This window comes from Podarcis erhardii (assembly GCF_964252035.2).
Source record: "Podarcis erhardii genome assembly, chromosome: 1".
Classification (NCBI taxonomy): Eukaryota; Metazoa; Chordata; class Lepidosauria; order Squamata; family Lacertidae; genus Podarcis; species Podarcis erhardii.
Window position 1 is genome coordinate 2,538,344 of NC_138497.1, and position 17,553 is coordinate 2,555,896.

At 46.7% G+C, this 17,553-nt stretch overlaps 1 protein-coding gene and 1 long non-coding RNA gene across 3 annotated transcripts in view; one reads left to right on the forward strand and one right to left on the reverse strand.

Moving 5' to 3' along the window:
* The window catches only part of LOC309350062, a 492,019-nt gene extending 486,319 nt beyond the window's left edge, over positions 1–5,700 (forward strand). The window contains exon 3 of the long non-coding RNA XR_014160284.1: positions 5,576–5,700. This is a non-coding gene — a long non-coding RNA (uncharacterized lncRNA). The remainder of the gene's footprint in view (positions 1–5,575) is intronic.
* MDGA2 (MAM domain containing glycosylphosphatidylinositol anchor 2) overlaps positions 1–17,553 on the reverse strand; it is a 413,922-nt gene that overhangs the window by 302,770 nt on the left and 93,599 nt on the right. The gene's annotated exons all lie outside the window — the stretch shown is intronic.

Here is a 17,553-nt window from a genome sequence, read left to right on the forward strand (position 1 = left end):
TGTAACTATTATTCTCTGATTCCGTGACCAGAAACTGATTGCTATGTCATCACTGGCAAAGGGAGAAGATCCTCAAAATTGCCTGAAGGCAGCAGACTAGACTAAGGAAACACTGTGCCTTCAGAACATCAGAGGAGCCTCCTGGATCAGGCTCATCTAGTTCTAGAACCCCAGAGGCAGGATTTGAACACAAGAGCACCCTTCTCTACTCGGCTTTCCAGCAACTGGTATTCACAAGCATGGCAGAGCATAGATGTCATGGCTTGGAGCCATTGAAAGCCCTCCTGTACAGGAATTTGTCTCATCTTCTTTTAAACCCATCTACTTGGCCATGACTGCCTCCTGTGTCTGTGAGTTCCATAGTTTAACTCTACTTCGGTACAGTATACCTGAAGGAGCGTCTCTACCCCCATTGTTCTGCCCGGACACTGAGGTCCAGCTCCGAGGGCCTTCTGGCAGTTCCCTCCATGCGAGAAGCCAAGTTACAAGGAACCAGGCAGAGGGCCTTCTTGGTGGTGGCGCCCTCCCTGTGGAACGCCCTCCCACCAGATGTCAAAGAGAACAACAACTACCAGACTTTTAGAAGACATCTGAAGGCAGCCCTGTTTAGGGAAGCTTTTAATGTTTAACAGACCACTGTATTTTAATACTTTGTTGGAAGCCACCCAGGGTGGCTGGGGAAACACAGCCAGATGGGTGGGGTATAAATAAATTATTATTATTATTATTATTATTATTATTATTATTACTCTGTCCTGAACCTTACAACATTCAGCTTCATTGGTTGTGCATAGGTTCTCCCCACTACCACCACCACCACCAAATATCTGCCGCCTGAGGCAGCCGCCTCCCTTTGCCTCATAACAGGGCTGACCCTGGACCACCCTCGCCCCACATGGATGCTCGATCCCTTCTCTTTGCAATCTTCCGAGGAGCTACAAAGCGAGAAACAGGAGAGCCTTTCTGTCTCCAATCTGCCAGTGCTCTGGCCCCGAAAGAACAAATAAAAACCTTCTGCATTTGTCATTTGATTTGGTGCTGTTTATAAACCTCCCTAATTAACATGCTCGCTTGAGCTTGCCTGGAGAGACCGGCTCGCTCATGCACTGTAATAACAGTGCAGAGAAGGAAAGTGGTGATATTGGAAAGCACGCACAGACAAGGAATACCCGCCCACACCTGCAAACCACATCTGAAGGTTCGTGTCGGTGGTCAGGACAATGACAAACACAACTAGGAACAGCAAAGAAATGACTCAGGAAATGGAATTCAATTTCTTGACGCCGCTCCTGGAGAGGTACATGACAAATAGAACAGAAAAGGGAACACAATGAAACAGAATATAATGTATTTTGCCGCGCTCCTCCAGGGTTGTAAAAATGCATTTTTCTGCTATCCTTCTTTCTGCCGCGCTGACAAGTCTGTCGCCGTCATTCCCCGCCTGAATCGTTTAGCTATTCTTCTAGCACGGCGCTTCGTAAAAAAAAAAAGTCCCAGACCACACAATGCCCCTTCGGACAAGACGGGAAAATTAATGAGTTAAGAAACCAGAAGGTGTGATAGAGCTCCTCTGGAAGTCAGGAGGGGACGTGAGAGGACTTTATGAAATTGTGCACGGCTTGGAGAAAGGGCGTAGAGAAAACTTATTCCTTGCACTAGAACTCGTGGCCATTCAGTGAATATTCAGGGCAGAGCTCACTCCAACAGGGGACAGTGCTGGCCACCAATTTGGGTGGCTTTAGAGAGGATTGGACAAATTTGTCCAGGAGGAGAGGGTTATGGATGGCTCCTAGCAAGGATGGCTAAGATCTTGGAGGTAGCAGTGCTTTTCATGACCAGTTGCTGGAAACCACAAAAGGGGAGTGGGCTGTTGTGTGCAAATCTTGTTTGGGGATCGCCCATTGGGGCAACTGGTTGGCCACCGTAGGAACAGGATTCTAGACCAGTTGAATTGCATCAATAGCTGGTTAATCCGCTCCACTTCCCAGTGGGGAGGAGTTGCGGTGGACCTAATATGTCCTTGTGTGTGTCGTTTCTCAACAAGGGGGTAGCTTCAAGGGTCTTGACACGCAAAGAAAGCTTTCTGTTGGCTTATCTCCACCTGTTCAACACACACACACACACACACACACACACAATGCCCATATAAAAAGTATATTTAGCATCTCCCTTGGAGGGGTAGTCACATTTAAGTTTTGCCAGCTTACTGGTGAACAGCTGGTCTCTGAAATAACACCCCAAGAAATGCTATTTTCGCACAATGAAAATGTAACAACAACAGTGGGGAGCACCCCACCCCCAAACACCTGCACCAAAGTATATGCTCGCCAAGAAACAAACATTTTCCTCTGTTTCGCATACAGTCTGGCAGTCTCAGACTCCTGCGTTTTGTCTCAGAGTTGGAACTCAGGTGAGACTTCGCCAAAGTCCCAAATCCGAAAGGGCCAAGATCAGTGGCCCACACGCTCAGCTCAGAGATGGAGACTGAGTAAGAGTCTCAAGGACTTGCAGTTTGCAAATCCCTCTATGAAATGTCATGATCCACATCCCAGCTGGGATGACGAAGACACCACTTCACCCTGTTGTTGTCTGGAAAACAGTTTCCCTCTCGGTTTTTTCTTTTATTTAGATCACAAAGGGAGTTATTTAAAGACACAGCAGAGCTCTGCTTTGCTGTCAGTCTCCTCAATTAAGATTTTTGTCAGATGCAGCTGCCGCTGACAAGGACGAAAACCAGCCGGGGAAACGCCACTCTGAGCTCATTGGAGGAAGGTTGGGAAACAAACAGGACAAGTCAGAGTGGCCCCAAGGTAGTGTTCTTTGCTGGTTGGTTTTAATGAAGAAAATCAAGCTACGTTCAGAGGTGTAGCTAGGGGGGCAGGGGGCAGGGGCACTGGGTGCCACACCGTGGGGGGTGGCACTTACCACAGGGCCTGCAGGACACCTGAGTCATGCGTCTCTCCTGGGAGTGACACGGTGGTCCGGGCACCAGCAGGCTCCGCGCTGACTGAAATGTCAGCATGGGAAGAAGAAGAAGAAGAAGATAATGATGATGATGAGGAGGAGGAGGAGGAGGAGGAGGAGGAAGAGGATGAGGAGGAAGAAGAAGAGTCCCACAACATCTGGAGGGTCAAAGATTCCACACCTCTGAAATAGAGAAAAGGTGGGATGTGTCTGTATGGATCTATGTATCATGAAAAGAAAGAACAAAATAAAAAAAATCCTTCCTTCTCTTAATGAGATAAGAATCCATTGTCTTTGTTCAGACCAGGTCTCTCCTGGTCTGAACAAAGACCTTGGATTCTTATCTCATTATACATGACAAAGCCATTTTTCACCTTCTCACCCCTTGCTTTTTCCTGTAAGACCTATTGCAGTCGTTAAGAGTCGTCAACAGGCTCATCACAGCTATCTGCCAATCACCCATTCCCACCACCCTTCTGAGTAATACCCCTCCCCACCTTCTCACTATATAGAAGGGTCTGGTGACTTCTGTTTCAGTGTATCTGAAGAAGTGTGCATGCACACGAAGGCTCATACCAAGAACTAACTTTGTTGGTCTTTAAGGTGCTACTGGAAGGATTTTTTTTATTTTGTTTTGACTACGGCAGACCAACACGGCTACCTATCTGTAAATGAAAAGAAAGGATATTCCAATTTAACAGCAGGAATAACTTTCAGACGGCGAGAGCTGTTCAGCAGTGGAATGGACTCCCTCAGAAGGATAGCCACCTTGTTATGGGTGCTTTAGTTGAGATTCCTGCATTGCAGGCGTTAGACTATATGACCCCTGGGGTCCCTTTCAATTCTACAGTTCTATGAAAAAGCTGCTTAGCCGCACTGCAAACAAGGAGGCTCTGAATCCTAGAACTCTCTGCATCCTTGTGTTGTGCCCAATACAAAATTGTAACTTATGCAAATAAGTGAATGACTAAGCAGAGGCTGTGTTTAATTAAACATTCATAGGATATTGGAAGAAATTTGAGATTTCTGCCTCTATAGACTTAAGACCCCAATGCTCCGCAGAATTCATCTTGAAGATAACACCTACTTTGTATCCAGATTTTTCTGCTAATTTGTTCTTTGCCGCATTTCCTTAGATTCCCCCCTCCCCCCCATCCTTAGTGTTATTAAAACTGTCACCTTGGCTCCCAGCATTAATTTAAAATCCCAGGTGTAATACTTAGGAAGGCAAGAAACAAAAATATTTAACTAAAGAGGTTTATGGGTTTTTAAACACACACTGCATGTTCCACGTATAAACGTCAAGGGTGCAATCTTTGGGAAGGGGTTCCTAGGCCTTCGTGACAAAGTCCCTAACCAAAGACCCCTGAGCAAGCTTAGTAAAAGGTAAAGGTACCCCTGACCGTTAGGTCCAATCGTGGATGACTCTGGGGTTGCAGCGCTCATCTTGCTCTATAGGCCTAGGGAGCCAGCATACAGCTTCCGGGTCATGTGGCCAGCAGGACTAAGCCGCTTCTGATGAACCAGAGCAGCGCACGGAAACGCCGTTTACCTTCCCGCCGGAGCAGTACCTATTTATCTACTTGCACTTTGAGGTGCTTTTGAACTGCTAGGTTGGCAGGAGCAGGGACCGAGCAATGGGAGCTCACCCCGTCGCGGGGATTCGAACCTCCAACCTTCCGATCGGCAAGCCCTAGGCTCAGTGGTTTAACCCACAGCACCACCCGCGTCCCTCAGCAAGCTTAGTAGTCAGGGAAGAAGAAGAGAGGTCCTCTTGCAGTTCAGGAGCTGGTTAAGTAACAAGAAGCAGAGAACAGGGGCAAATGGACAATTAAGAATCTAAGAAGCCTGTGGATCAGGCGAGTGGTCCATTTAGTTTAGCATCCTGCTCTCACAGTGGCCAACCAGATGCCTCTTCTGGGAAGACCATAAGCAGGACCTGAGCACAAGAACTGTCTCTCCTCCTGCATTTCCCAGCATCTGCTATTCAGAAGTATTGCTTCCTCCAACTTTGGAGGAATGACACCCCAGGTGTCATTACGGAGGGGGTGACATCCGGTGTGCCACCTACCCATGACTCCCAAGCCTACCCCGAGCTGTTGGGGGAAGTGGCAAAGCTGTGGCGCCTTGCTGGCGGCCTTCCCCCCTTCCCCCTTTGTCTTGACAGCTTGGGGGAGGCTTGGGAGTAGCAGGCGGGTGGCACGCCATTGCCCCCCCCACTCCTGGGCTGTTTCCTGGGCAGGGGAGCCTCCCCTGAGCTGTCAAAAGGAAGAGGGAAGGGAGGAAGGCTGCTGGCAAAGTGGCATGGCTCTCTCCACCACCACCCTGCCCAGGAAGCAGCCCACCATGGGTGGCTTGCTCTGGCCCCATGGGCATCTCACCCACTGGGACATGGGTGTCTTACACCCCATGGCCCTGCCCCTGGGTGCACAGCATGTGCACCACTCTGGGTGCTGGAACAGCTAGCTCCGCCTCTGAGCATAGCCATCATGGCTGGTAGCCTCCAATAGCCCTCTTCTCCTCCATGAATTTGTCTTGTCTTCTTCTAAGCCATTCAAGTTGGTGGCCATAAAAGAGAAGGAGAAAAACTTTACTATCCATTTACAGATAGGTAGCCGTGTTGGTCTGCCATAGTCAAAACAAAAAAATTCCTTCCAGTAGCACCTTAAAGACCAACTAAGTCAGTTCTTGGTATGAGCTTTCGTGTGCATGCACACTTCTTCAGATACACTGAAACAGAAGTTTCCAGACCTTTCTATATAGTGAGAAGGTGGGGAGGGGTATTACTCAGAAGGGTGGTAGGAATGGGTGATTGGCAGATAGCTGTGATGAGCCTGTTGACGACTCTTAACGACTGCAATAGGTCTTACAGGAGGAAGCAAGGGGTGAAAAGGTGAAAAATGGCTTTGTCATGTATAATGAGATAAGAATCCTAGGTCTTTGTTCAGGCCAGGTTTTTCCATTGTTTTAAGTTTGGTGATAAGTTGTAATTCAGCAGCTTCTCTTTCCAGTCTATTTCTGAAATTCCTTTGTAGTAAAACAGCTACTTTGAGATCTTGTATAGAATGTCCTGGGAGATTGAAGTGTTCTCCTACTGGTTTCTCTGTCTTGTGATTCCTGATGTCCGATTTATGTCCGTTTATTCTTTGGCGTAAGGTCTGGCCTGTTTGTCCAATATAGAGAGCTGAAGGACACGTTCTCCATGCCATGCATAATTTTAGAGACTTCTATCATGTCACATCTGACTTGCCATTTCTCTGAAATAAAAATTCCCGAACGCTGCCAGGTTCCTCCATGTGAGTCTGACCAAAGCAGAACAGAACAGAACTATTCCTTCCCTCGATGATCTCGTGGTGTTGGCTGCATGTGCATGCATGTTTCTTTGTACATGCCCATTAGCCCTGTAATATGCAGGCTTCCCCCCATATATCACAAAAATGGGAATTTTGCCATTATTGACTGGACTACTTGAGATTCCTGCATTGCAGGGGTTGGACCACAGACCCCTCGGGGTCCCTTCTAACTCTACAATTCTATGATTCTATGGATCATGACTCATACAAAACCGTTGGCTCCTAAGAGAATCTGGGTCAGGGAGAAAGAAGAGAGGGATGCAATAAAGCAAGCCAAAAGCCAACATCTAAGATGACAAAAAGGGACGTGGGTGGCACTGTGGTCTAAACCACAGAGCCTAGGGCTTGCTGATCAGAAGGTCGGCGGTTTGAATCCCCGCGACGGGGTGAGCTCCCGTTGCTCTGTCCCAACTCCTGCCAACCTAGCAGTTCAAAAGCACGTCAAAGTGCAAGGAGATAAATAGGTACCGTTCTGGCGGGAAGGTAAACAGCGTTTCCGTGCGCTGCTCTGGTTCGCCAGAAGCGGCTTAGTCATGCTGGCCACATGACCTGGAAGCTGTCTGTGGACAAATGCCAGCTCCCTCAGCCTGTAAAGCGAGATGAGCTCCACAACCCCAGAGTCGTCCGCGATTGGACCTAACTGTCAGGGGTCCCTTTACCTTTACCTTTAGCTAGTTAGAACATCTGCTTGGAATGCAGAAGAAATCATCCCTGAGTGCTCACTGGAAGGACAGATCCTGAAGCTGAGGCTGCAAGACTTTGGCCACCTCCTGAGAAGAGAAGACTCCCTGGAAAAGACCCTGATGTTGGGAAAGATGGAGGACAGAAGGAGAAGGGGACGACGGAGGACAAGATGGTGGGACAGTGTTCTCAAAGCTACCAGCATGAGTTTGACCAAACTGCGGGAGGCAGTGGAAGACAGGAGTGCCTGGTGTGCTCTGGTCCATGGGGTCACAAAGAGGCGGACACGACTAAACTACTAAACAACAACAACAACAAAGCATCTCAAGGTAGGACTGAGTGTCCCTCAGCTCCAACCCTGTAGTTTAGACCAGCCTTTCTTAACCTTGGATCTCTGTATGTCTCTGGACTACAACTCCCACTGTCCCTAACCACTGGTCCTGCTGGCTTGGCATGATGGGAGTTGTAGTCCAACAACACCTGGGGAGCCAGGGTTGAGAAAGTCTGCTGAGGACAATACTGAGCAAGATGGCTCAATGATCCATCACTGCATGGCTGGTTCCCTTTACCTTTACCTTTTTAAGATGACAAATGGATATGAAGGCTGAGAGTTGAATGTAGCAAGTGGCAAATTATTCTGCCTTGATCAGCCATTGCAGATTTCCCCATTGTATAGTTCTGTAGAGTCCCGGCAAGTAATCTGGAGCGCCCACCCATCCGTTTGAACACTGAGTGGGGGGCTGGTTCTGTGTAAGGTACTTTGTCCGACTCAGCCAGAAAGACTCTCCAAGCATAACTCATATGAGCTACGACTGACTGGTGGACCATAACTCTTTGCTTGCCTGATGCTGGTACATGTAAATCTGAAGCATAATGTAGCATTACATTTCCAGTCATTTGTTTGGGCAAGGATGAATGCCGCACCTCAGCTAGCAAGTAACCAGAAGGCTGTATAAAACAATCAAGAAATAAGCAGTAGGGATGAGGAATGGAGGAGCCAGGAAGCATCACGGATATTACGGATAAATAAATTGTGGCGTTATGATCCCAGAAGTCTCTGTTCTGATGCATAATGCATCGTTTCACTTAGTTTAAATGAACTTGGTTAACTCTTGCTGCCTAAGCAGCCTTCAACAAAAGAGGAGGCTACTGGATCAGGCCCGTGGCCCAACAAGTCCAGTCCCTGTGGGGCACTTGAAAGCAAGATTGGAGTAAAAGAGCAACTTTCCCCTCCATTTTCAAGTTACAAGAAAGGAGATTACGACTCAACATCAGGAAGAACTTTCTAAGGGTAAGAGCCATTCAGCAGTGGAATGGACTCTCCTTCCTTGGAGGTTTCGAAGCAGAGGTTGGATGGCCATCTGACATGGATGCTTGAGCTGAGATTCCTGCATTGCAGGGGGTTGGACTAGATGACCCCTAGGGTCCCTTCCAACTCTAGGATCCTATGCACTTGGGCAAAAAAAATGAGAGGCACAAATACAAGATGGGTGACACCTGGCTTGAGAGCAGTACATGTGAAAAGGATCTAGGAGTCTTGGTTGACCACAAACTTGACATGAGCCAACAGTGTGACACGGCAGCTAAAAAAGCCAATGCAATTCTGGGCTGCATCAATAGGAGTATTGCATCTAGATCAAGGGAAGTAATAGTGCCACTGTATTCTGCTCTGGTCAGACCTCACCTGGAGTACTGTGTCCAGTTCTGGGCACCACCGTTCAAGAAGGACACTGACAAACTGGAACGTGTCCAGAGGAGGGCAACCAAAATGGTCAAAGGCCTGGAAACGATGCCTTATGAAGAACGGCTAAGGGAGCTGGGCATGTTTAGCCTGGAGAAGAGGAGGTTAAGGGGTGATATGATAGCCATGTTCAAATATATAAAAGGATGTCACACAGAGGAGGGAGAAAGGTTGTTTTCTGCTGCTCCAGAGAAGCGGACACGGAGCAATGGTTCCAAACTACAAGAAAAAAGATTCCACCTAAACATTAGGAAGAACTTCCTGACAGTAAGAGCTGTTTGACAGTGGAATTTGCTGCCAAGGAGTGTGGTGGAGTCTCCTTCTTTGGAGGTCTTTAAGCAGAGGCTTGACAACCATATGTCAGGAGTGCTCTGATGGTGTTTCCTGCTTGGCAGGGGGTTGGACTCGATGGCCCTTGTGGTCTCTTCCAACTCTATGATTGTATGATTCTATGATTCTATGACCCCTAGGGTCCCTTCCAACTCTAGGATCCTATGATTCCTGTGGCTTCCATCAACTGGTATTCAGAAACATTGCTGCCTCCAGCTGTGGAGGGAAGAGCATAGACATCCTGGCTAGTATCCGTCAATAGCCCTCTCCTCCATGAATTTGTCTAATTCTCTTTTAAAGCCCTCCAGGCTGGTGGTCATCACTGCCTCCTGTGGCAGGGAGTTCCATAGTTTAACTATGGCCTAGGACCCTCTTCCTACAGGACCACCTCTCCCGGTCTGCCCCTCAGAGGACCTTAAGGTCCATAAATAGCAACACCCTAGAGGTCCAGGGCCCTAAGGAAGTCAGATTAGCCTCAACCAGAGGCAGGGCCTTTTCAACACTGGCCCCGGCCTGGTGGAACGCTCTGTCTCATGAGCCCAGGGCCCTGCAGGATCTGATTTCTTTCCGCAGGGCCTGTAAGACAGAGTTGTTCCGCCTGGCCTTTGGCTTGGAGCCAGTTTGATTCCCTCCCCCTCTTTTTTCTTTTTCCTTTCTCCTCCTGTGATGAGGCTGCACTTTAATATTTTAATGTTTCAGTATTTTAATCATTGTATTTTAATCTTGTTTTTAAGTTGTATTCATTCAACTTGTTTTTATTATTGCTTGTTAGCTGCCCTGAGCCCGGCCTTGGCAGGGGAGGGCGGGGTATAAATAAAAATTATTATTATTATTAGAAAAAAAATACAGTAAAACCAGCACAGTAAAGTATTAATCACATTTTCTGCTTGTTAGATGAAATTACCCCCTCTCTCCTTCCCTTGCACAGTGTTTAGGGGTGTGTGTTTTAAACCCCAGAACCAATTTGGGGGTAAGGGTACAGCGGGAGGGGGACGGACTTCATTTCAGTAGCAGGAAGCATTGGCCACTGTGAAAACAGGATCCATAGATTCATAGAATCGTAGAATTGTGGAACTGGAAGGGGCCATGAAGGTCAGCTAGTACAACGCCCTGCAATGCGTTTTGCCCAATGTGGGGTTCGAACTCATAACCTTGAGATGATGATGATGATGATGATCATAATAATTTATTATTTATATCCATCTGGCTGGATTTCCCCAGCCACTCTGGGCAGCTTCTAACCGAATATTAAAAACACAATACAGCATCAAACATTAAAAACTTCCCCAAAACAGGGCTGCCTTCAGGTGTCTTTTAAAATCTGGTAGTTGTTTTTCTCTTTGACATCTGGTGGGAGGGCGTTTAGTGAAGTTTTTAATGCTTGATGTTTTATTCTGTTTTTAATCTGTTGGGAGCTGCCTGGAGTGGCTGGGGAAACCCAGCCAGATGGGTGGGGTATAAATAATTTATCATCATCATCATTATTATTAGTTGAGAGCCACCCCTCACTGACTGCCAAGCAGATCCCTGACACTCACCCACCTGGCCTTTGGCTTGGAATCAACTTGATCCGCTCCCCCTCTTTCCTTTTCCCTTTCTTCTCCTGTGATGGAACTCCTATTTGGGGACTTCCCTGGCTTTTTTCTGGCCCACGTAGGACCAGCCTGGATAGTTGGCCTTGGTGAAGATTTGACGTTTTCATCCCCCAAAAGTTTTTGATTTGAGTTTCTACTGAAACGAGGCTGCATTTTAATGTTGTATTTCAATCTTGTTTTTAAGTTGTATTTTAATCAATTGTTTTATGCCTGGTGTTAGCTGCCCTGAGCCCGGTCTTGGCTGGGGAGGGCGGGGTATAAATAAAATTTATTATTATTATTATTAACTATGCATGGCATAAAGAATTGCTTTCTTGTGTCTGCCCTGAATCTTCCAACATTCAGCTTCGTGGGATGTCCATGATTTTAAATTTTATAAACTAGCTGTCATCCTTGTGTCCTCACAGCTGTTTTGTTGAACGCCACCCCCAGTTTTTAACCTACACCCCATGACTCTAACAAACCTTTCAACATTTCTCTGATGAAAATAGCGATGTCCCGTTCCATAATGGTAATTTTACTATTAATACCCTCCCCCCCCCACACACATCTTACTGTGTTGTCCCAGCCACTCTGGGCAGCTTCCAACATATATAAAAGCATAATAAAACATTAAACATTAAAATAAAAACCTTCCCTATACAGGATTGCAGTCATACAACTCAGGTATCAGACAACTCCAGACCCTCCAATGTTATTCCAATGAAAACAGGGACATCCAGCTAAAGAGTATATGAAAACACATTGTTCTGGAATAAGCATATCGGTATGTAATGAATGATGCTTTGCAGAGTTAAAGAAAGAGAAAAACGGTGTAAAAAGTATAAAGATAGAAGTTATCTACATTAGACACAACAACTTAATTTCAAGGTCTTAGAACAAAGGAAGGAAGTCAATATTTGCATATGTATGTAATGACTAGATTAGAATGATGATATGGTTTTATTTGTAGATGTGTCTTTTTGGTTTTTTGTGTTCTTTTTTCTTTTGTGTTCTTTTTTTCTTGTTTGTACTGTTTTATTTTGGACTCAATGTTTGTAATTTTTGCTGTAATTTTGTATTGAAAATAAAAAGTTATAAAAAAAGAAAACAGAAGTGGGACATTCCGGGATCTAATCAGAAACTGGGGTGGCTTCTCTAAATCAGGGGCATCCCTAGAAAATAGGGACCCTTGGAGGGTCTGCTCTAAGGTTCCGGTTAGTTGCATGGACATGTGGAATCACATGTACTGTATTTTTCGCCCTATAGGACGCACTTTTTCCCCTCCAAAAATGAAGGGGAAATGTGTGTGCGTCATATGAGGTGAATGCAGGCTTTCGCTGAAGCCTGGAGAGCGAGAGGGGTCGGTGCGCACCGACCCCTCTCGCTCTCCAGGCTTCAGGAAGCTATCCGCAAGCCTTGCGCGCCCAGCGGGAGTTCCCCCGGGTGCGCAAGGCTTGCGGGCGGCAGCCGGCAGCGCAGAGCACGGGGCGCCCTCCAGAGGATGCCCCGTGGTTCGCACAGGGCGCCCTCCAGAGGATGCCCCGTGCTTCGCACAGGTGTCCGCAAGCCTTGCGCTCCCGGCGGGAGTTGCCACCGGGCTCACAAGGCTTGCGGATAGCAGCCTGTTCTGGGGGCTGGGGTCGGGGGAAGCTCGGGCTTCCTCTGCCCCAGCCCCGCAGCTGGGGGGGGGATAATTTTTTTTATTCATTCCCCCCCCAAAAAATGAGGTGCGTCCTATGGGCCAGTGCGCCCCATAGGGCGAAAAATATGGTAGATAAGGATCGGGGAGTCCAGCTCAGTCCCTGAGTAGTAATACTGCTTTCAGTGGGCAGATAATTTGGCCTGTTACAAAACAACTTCCAACGGCAGTCAATGAAAGCAGTGAAGCAGAGATTCCTTGAAAGGTCAGGTGATAAAACCATGAAAAATGTTTTGAAGTGCATAAAAAGGGGCAAAAACATTTACATTTACAAAAATGCAGAAGCCCAAAGAATCTAAGGCGAAAAAATGATAAGATTACAGCATGGAACTGCAGTTAGCAGAATAATGATAACATCAGAATGGAGGAGCTAAGGGAGAAGTATTTTTATAGTTCTACCACTAACACTCCTTTTGGTTTTTAGTCTTATTTCTGTGATTCTTTGTTCATGCATCATACGCCCCTCTCTCGTCAACACATAATATTATTAGGGTGCATGCAATAGAATGCTGGAAAACACTGCAGCTTCAGCGAGGAAAGGGAAAGGTCAAATGGAAAGACTGTGAGCTTTTGGCAGGAAGGAACCGGCCACACAAGAGAGACCTAGAAACTGGAGGTGTGTGTGCATGAAACCAGCAGTGTGCTGATTTTTATAACGTAATTCTGATTATTAAGAGATATGAGAGTGAGTAAGAAATAGAGCTGTGGGTTTCTGGGGGTCAGTTTGGATGGTGCCCTGAGTACCATTCAATATGTCTCCCAGTACGTTTCCAAGAACAATTCACAGTGTTGGTGCTGACCTTTAAAGCCCTAAACGGCCTTGGTCCAGGATACCTGAAGAAGCATCTCCACCCGCATCGTTCTACCCGGACACTGAGGTCCAGCGCCGAGGGCCTTCTGGTGGTTCCGTCACTGCGAGAAGCCAGGTTACAGGGAACCAGGCAGAGGGCCTTCTCGGTAGTGGCACCCGCCCTGTGGAATACCCTCCCTCCAGATGCCAAAGAACCACAACTACCAAACTATTAGAAGACATATGAAGGCAGCCCTGTTTAGGGAAGTTTTAATGTTTGATGCATTACTGTATTTTCGTATTTTGTTGGAATCTGCCAAGAGTGGCTGGTGAAGCCCAGCCAGATGGGCAGGGTATAAATAAATTATTATTATTATTATTATTATTATTATTATTATTATTATTATTTAATTATTGGGGTCTTGGGGTCCTCCAGTGAGAAGGATGTTGTTGAACTAGTCAAAGGAGTTTCTTTAGGAGACAATGACTTTAGTTGGCCATTTGAGTGTCCTCATTAGCACCCCAAAAGAACGAGCCAGATTGCAAGAGCTACAACTAAGTGATGGGGCCCTCCGGGGTAACGGGTGGGCCTTTCCTTCCCGCCCCCCCCCCCCTCACCTAGCTGCTAGGTAGGAGAACAAGAGACAGAGCGGCTTGTGAGAGCTGAGCAGAGCTGAGCTAGAAAGAGGCTGGAAGCTGGAGTCTCAGAAACATGCTTGCTCTGTGCTGTATACAGAGTTGTGACTTATGGAGAAGCAATATATGCTGATGATGTGAGCTCCACACAACATCTGCTCAGGTTGTATATATGTGTACATAAAGTCATATATTCTAAAGCAGGGCTTTCCAAACTTGGTTCTCCAGTTGTTTGGGGAGCCACAATTCCCATCATCCCCGACCACTGGTCCTGCTAGCTAGGGATGATGGGAGTTGTAGTCCAACAACAGCTGGAGACTCAAGTTTGGGAAGCCCTGTAAAGACATTACAGTTAATAATAATAATAATAATAATAATAATAATAATAATAATAATTTATTACTTATACCCCGCCCATCTGGCTGGGCTTCCCCAGCCACTCTGGGCGGCTTCCAAAAAAATATTAAAATACTATAATAAACATTAAAATACTGTAATAAACATTAAAAGCTTCCCTAAACAGGACTGCCTTCAGATGTCTTCTAAAAGTCTGGTAGTTGTTCTTCTCTTTGACATCTGGTGGGAGGGCGTTCCACAGGGTGGGCGCCACTACAGAGAAGGCCCTCTGCCTGGTTCCCTATAACTTGGCTTCTCGCAGTGAGGGAACCACTAGAAGCCCTTGGCGCTGGACCTCAGTGTCTGGGCAGAATGATGGGGGTGGAGACGCTCCTTCAGGCATACTGGACCGAGGCCATTTAGGGCTTTAAAGGTCAGCTCCAACACTTTGAATTGTGCTCGGAAACATACTGGGAGCCAATGTAGGTCTTTCAAGACCAGTGTTATATGGTGTCGGCAGCCGCTCCCAGTCACCAGTCTGGCTGCCGCATTCTGGATTAATTGTAGTTTCTGGGTCACCTTCAAAGGTAGACTTCCTTCCTAGGAAATCAAACCTGAGTGAGTACCTGGAGCCCCTGGTATCTCTCATCGCTCTGAGATTGTAGTGGTGTGTAACAGGATAAACAGATTGACATACGGTGTTTTGTTTTTCCTTCAGTGTGGTGGCCAAGCCCAGGAAGATGACAGCAATTATTTGTCCCCAAGGCTTTTAATCAGAGATGAGTGGGTGAGTTTCCTTCTTCTTCTTCTTCTTCTTCTTCTTCTTCTTCTTCTTCTTCTTCTTCTTCTTCTTCTTCTTCTTCTTCTTCTTCTTCTTGTTCCCCCACCCTCCTCCCAAGGCCTTTCCTGGATAAGATTTATGGGGAGTGTGTGGCCAGCTCTGATCTTGATGAAGGATGGCAGTTGATACCAAAATTAATCCAATCCTAAATGATACTTAATAAATCAGCTACGAGCCACAAGCTCCAGTCTGAAGCCAGGCTCTGCTGAGGACTTTCCGCTCCTGACCTCTTTAATTAAATTGCCCAAGGACAGGTTGCTCCTTCTCTGGCGGCTGGTTCAAGGGATGCAGAGCAGCAGCCCAGAGCCAATCAAGGAAGGGCATCTGGGGTCACCAGGAAGTGGTGAGGCAGGCTTCGCACTTCATCTCACCCATTAGCGACGTAACATGACGGCTGCTCAAAAAAATGTGCATTTTGCTTCTGCTGAGGTGGAAATAAGACGGGAAGAACAAAAGAGAAGCATTGCTATGTAAGACCAGAGGAAAGAGGAGGATGGAGACTTTTATTGCTATGTAAGACCAGAGCAAAGAGGAGGATGGAGACTTTTATCACATGTGGTGGACTTGTGACAAAGTTAAGAACTTTTGGGAGTTAATTTATAATGAACTTAAGAAATCATTTAAGTACACCTTTCCTTTGAATTCTGGTGCTGGAGGAGACTCTTGAGAGTCCCATGGACTGCAAGAAGATCAAACCTCTCCATTCTGAAGGAAATGAGCCCTGACTGCTCACTGGAAGGACAGATCCTGAAGCTGAGGCTCCAAGACTTTGGCCACCTCATGAGAAGAGAAGAGTCCCTGGAAATGACCCTGATGTTGGGAAAGATGGAGGGCACAAGGAGAAGGGGACGACAGAGGACGAGATGGTGGGGCAGTGTTCTCTAAGCTACCAGCATGAGTCTGACCAAACTGCGGGAGGCAGTGGAAGACAGGAGTGCCTGGAATGCTCTGGTCCAGGGGATCACGAAGAGTCAGACACGACTAAACGACTAAACAACAACAAACACCTTTCCCAAAAAACCAGAAGCCTTTTGGTTGAGTTTGATGGGGAAGGAAATTAAGAAAGTGGACTTGCAGCAAGAAATATGATTGGCCCAAACTGGAAAGTGCCAGAAGTCCCTACCATTGCGGAGTGGCAAACGAAAACGATGAGTTATGCAGAACTAGCCAAACTGACAGGAAGAATTCAGGACCAGGACGACCAGAGGTTTCAAGAAAGTTGGAGTAAATTTACGGTGTATATAAAAGACAATTGTAAAAGCTTAAAAACACTGGCAGGATTGAAATAGCTCTTACAATGTATGGCAGATATAAGATTAAATAAATAGAATATGTGATATAAGAAAATAAGGGATACTCGCTGAAGGGAGGGAGGGAAGTTGCGAGCTCAGCAGAGCTAAAGTAACTATGGGATTTACTGTATTGCGTTGTAAAAGTATGAATAAGGAAAATGATAATAAAATAATTTTGGCTATGTAAGACCAGAGGCATGTCCAATGTGGCACCCTGGCTCTGAGAGGAGGAGGTCCTTCTGGGGAGCCCACAAGCATAAGAACAGAAGAAGAGCCTGCTGGATCAGGCCAATGGTGCATCAAATCCAGCATCCTGTGGCCAACCAGATGCCTCTTCTGGGAAGCCCATAAGCAGGATTCGAACACAGGAGCCCTCTCTCCTCCTGTGGTTTCCGGAAACTGGTATTCAGAAGCATTGCTGCGTCTGACCCTGGAGGCAGGGCATAGCCATGATGACTAACAGCCGTTGACAGCTCTCCCCTCTAAGAATTTATCCAGTCCTCTTTTAAAGCCATCTAAATGAGAGGCCATCACTGCCTCCTGTGGGAGTTCCCAAGTTTGCGCTGTGCGAAGAAGCACAGTGTGAATTTCATACCTCACCCACCAAAATGCCCCACTATGAGCACACCAACTATAAAATAGGCATTCCAGGATAGTGGGCATGCAATAGGGTTGCCATTGATGCCATAAAGGCTGTTGGGTCAATGTCAATGGAGTGCGCCATTCACTGCCCGCAACCACTTTCCACCTGGAATCTTGCTGCCAAGAGCTTAAATGTTCAGAAAATGGTCCGACCCATTCCTCTTGCTGATAAATCAAAGGAGAGCCTTCTGTTCCATCTCTGGGCAAGATAACCCCCTGCTGATGGCACTTCTCACCTTGCATCTAGCGCAGCACAGTGCAATTTCTACCCAAAATCACAACTCTCTCTTCAGCCAAAAATAGATAGGTAGCCGTGTTGGTCTGCCATGGTCAAAACAAAATAAAAAAAATTTTCTTTCCAGTAGCACCTTAAAGACCAACTGAGTTAGTTCTAGGTATGTAGAAGTGTGCATGCACACGAAAGCTCATACCTAGAACTAACTCAGTTGGTCTTTAAGGTGCTACTGGAAAGAAAATTTTTTTTATTTTGTTTCAGCCAAAAAGACAGAGATCATAGGAATTCACGGCATGCTGTGCTAGATCCACTCAGTTACGAGTTCTACATCCAAATTACAGCTATACAGTGGACCCTCCGGGAGATGTGCTGGTTTTAACCTTTAAAGCTCTATACGGCCTAGGACCCTCGTACCTACGGGACTGCCTCTCCTGGT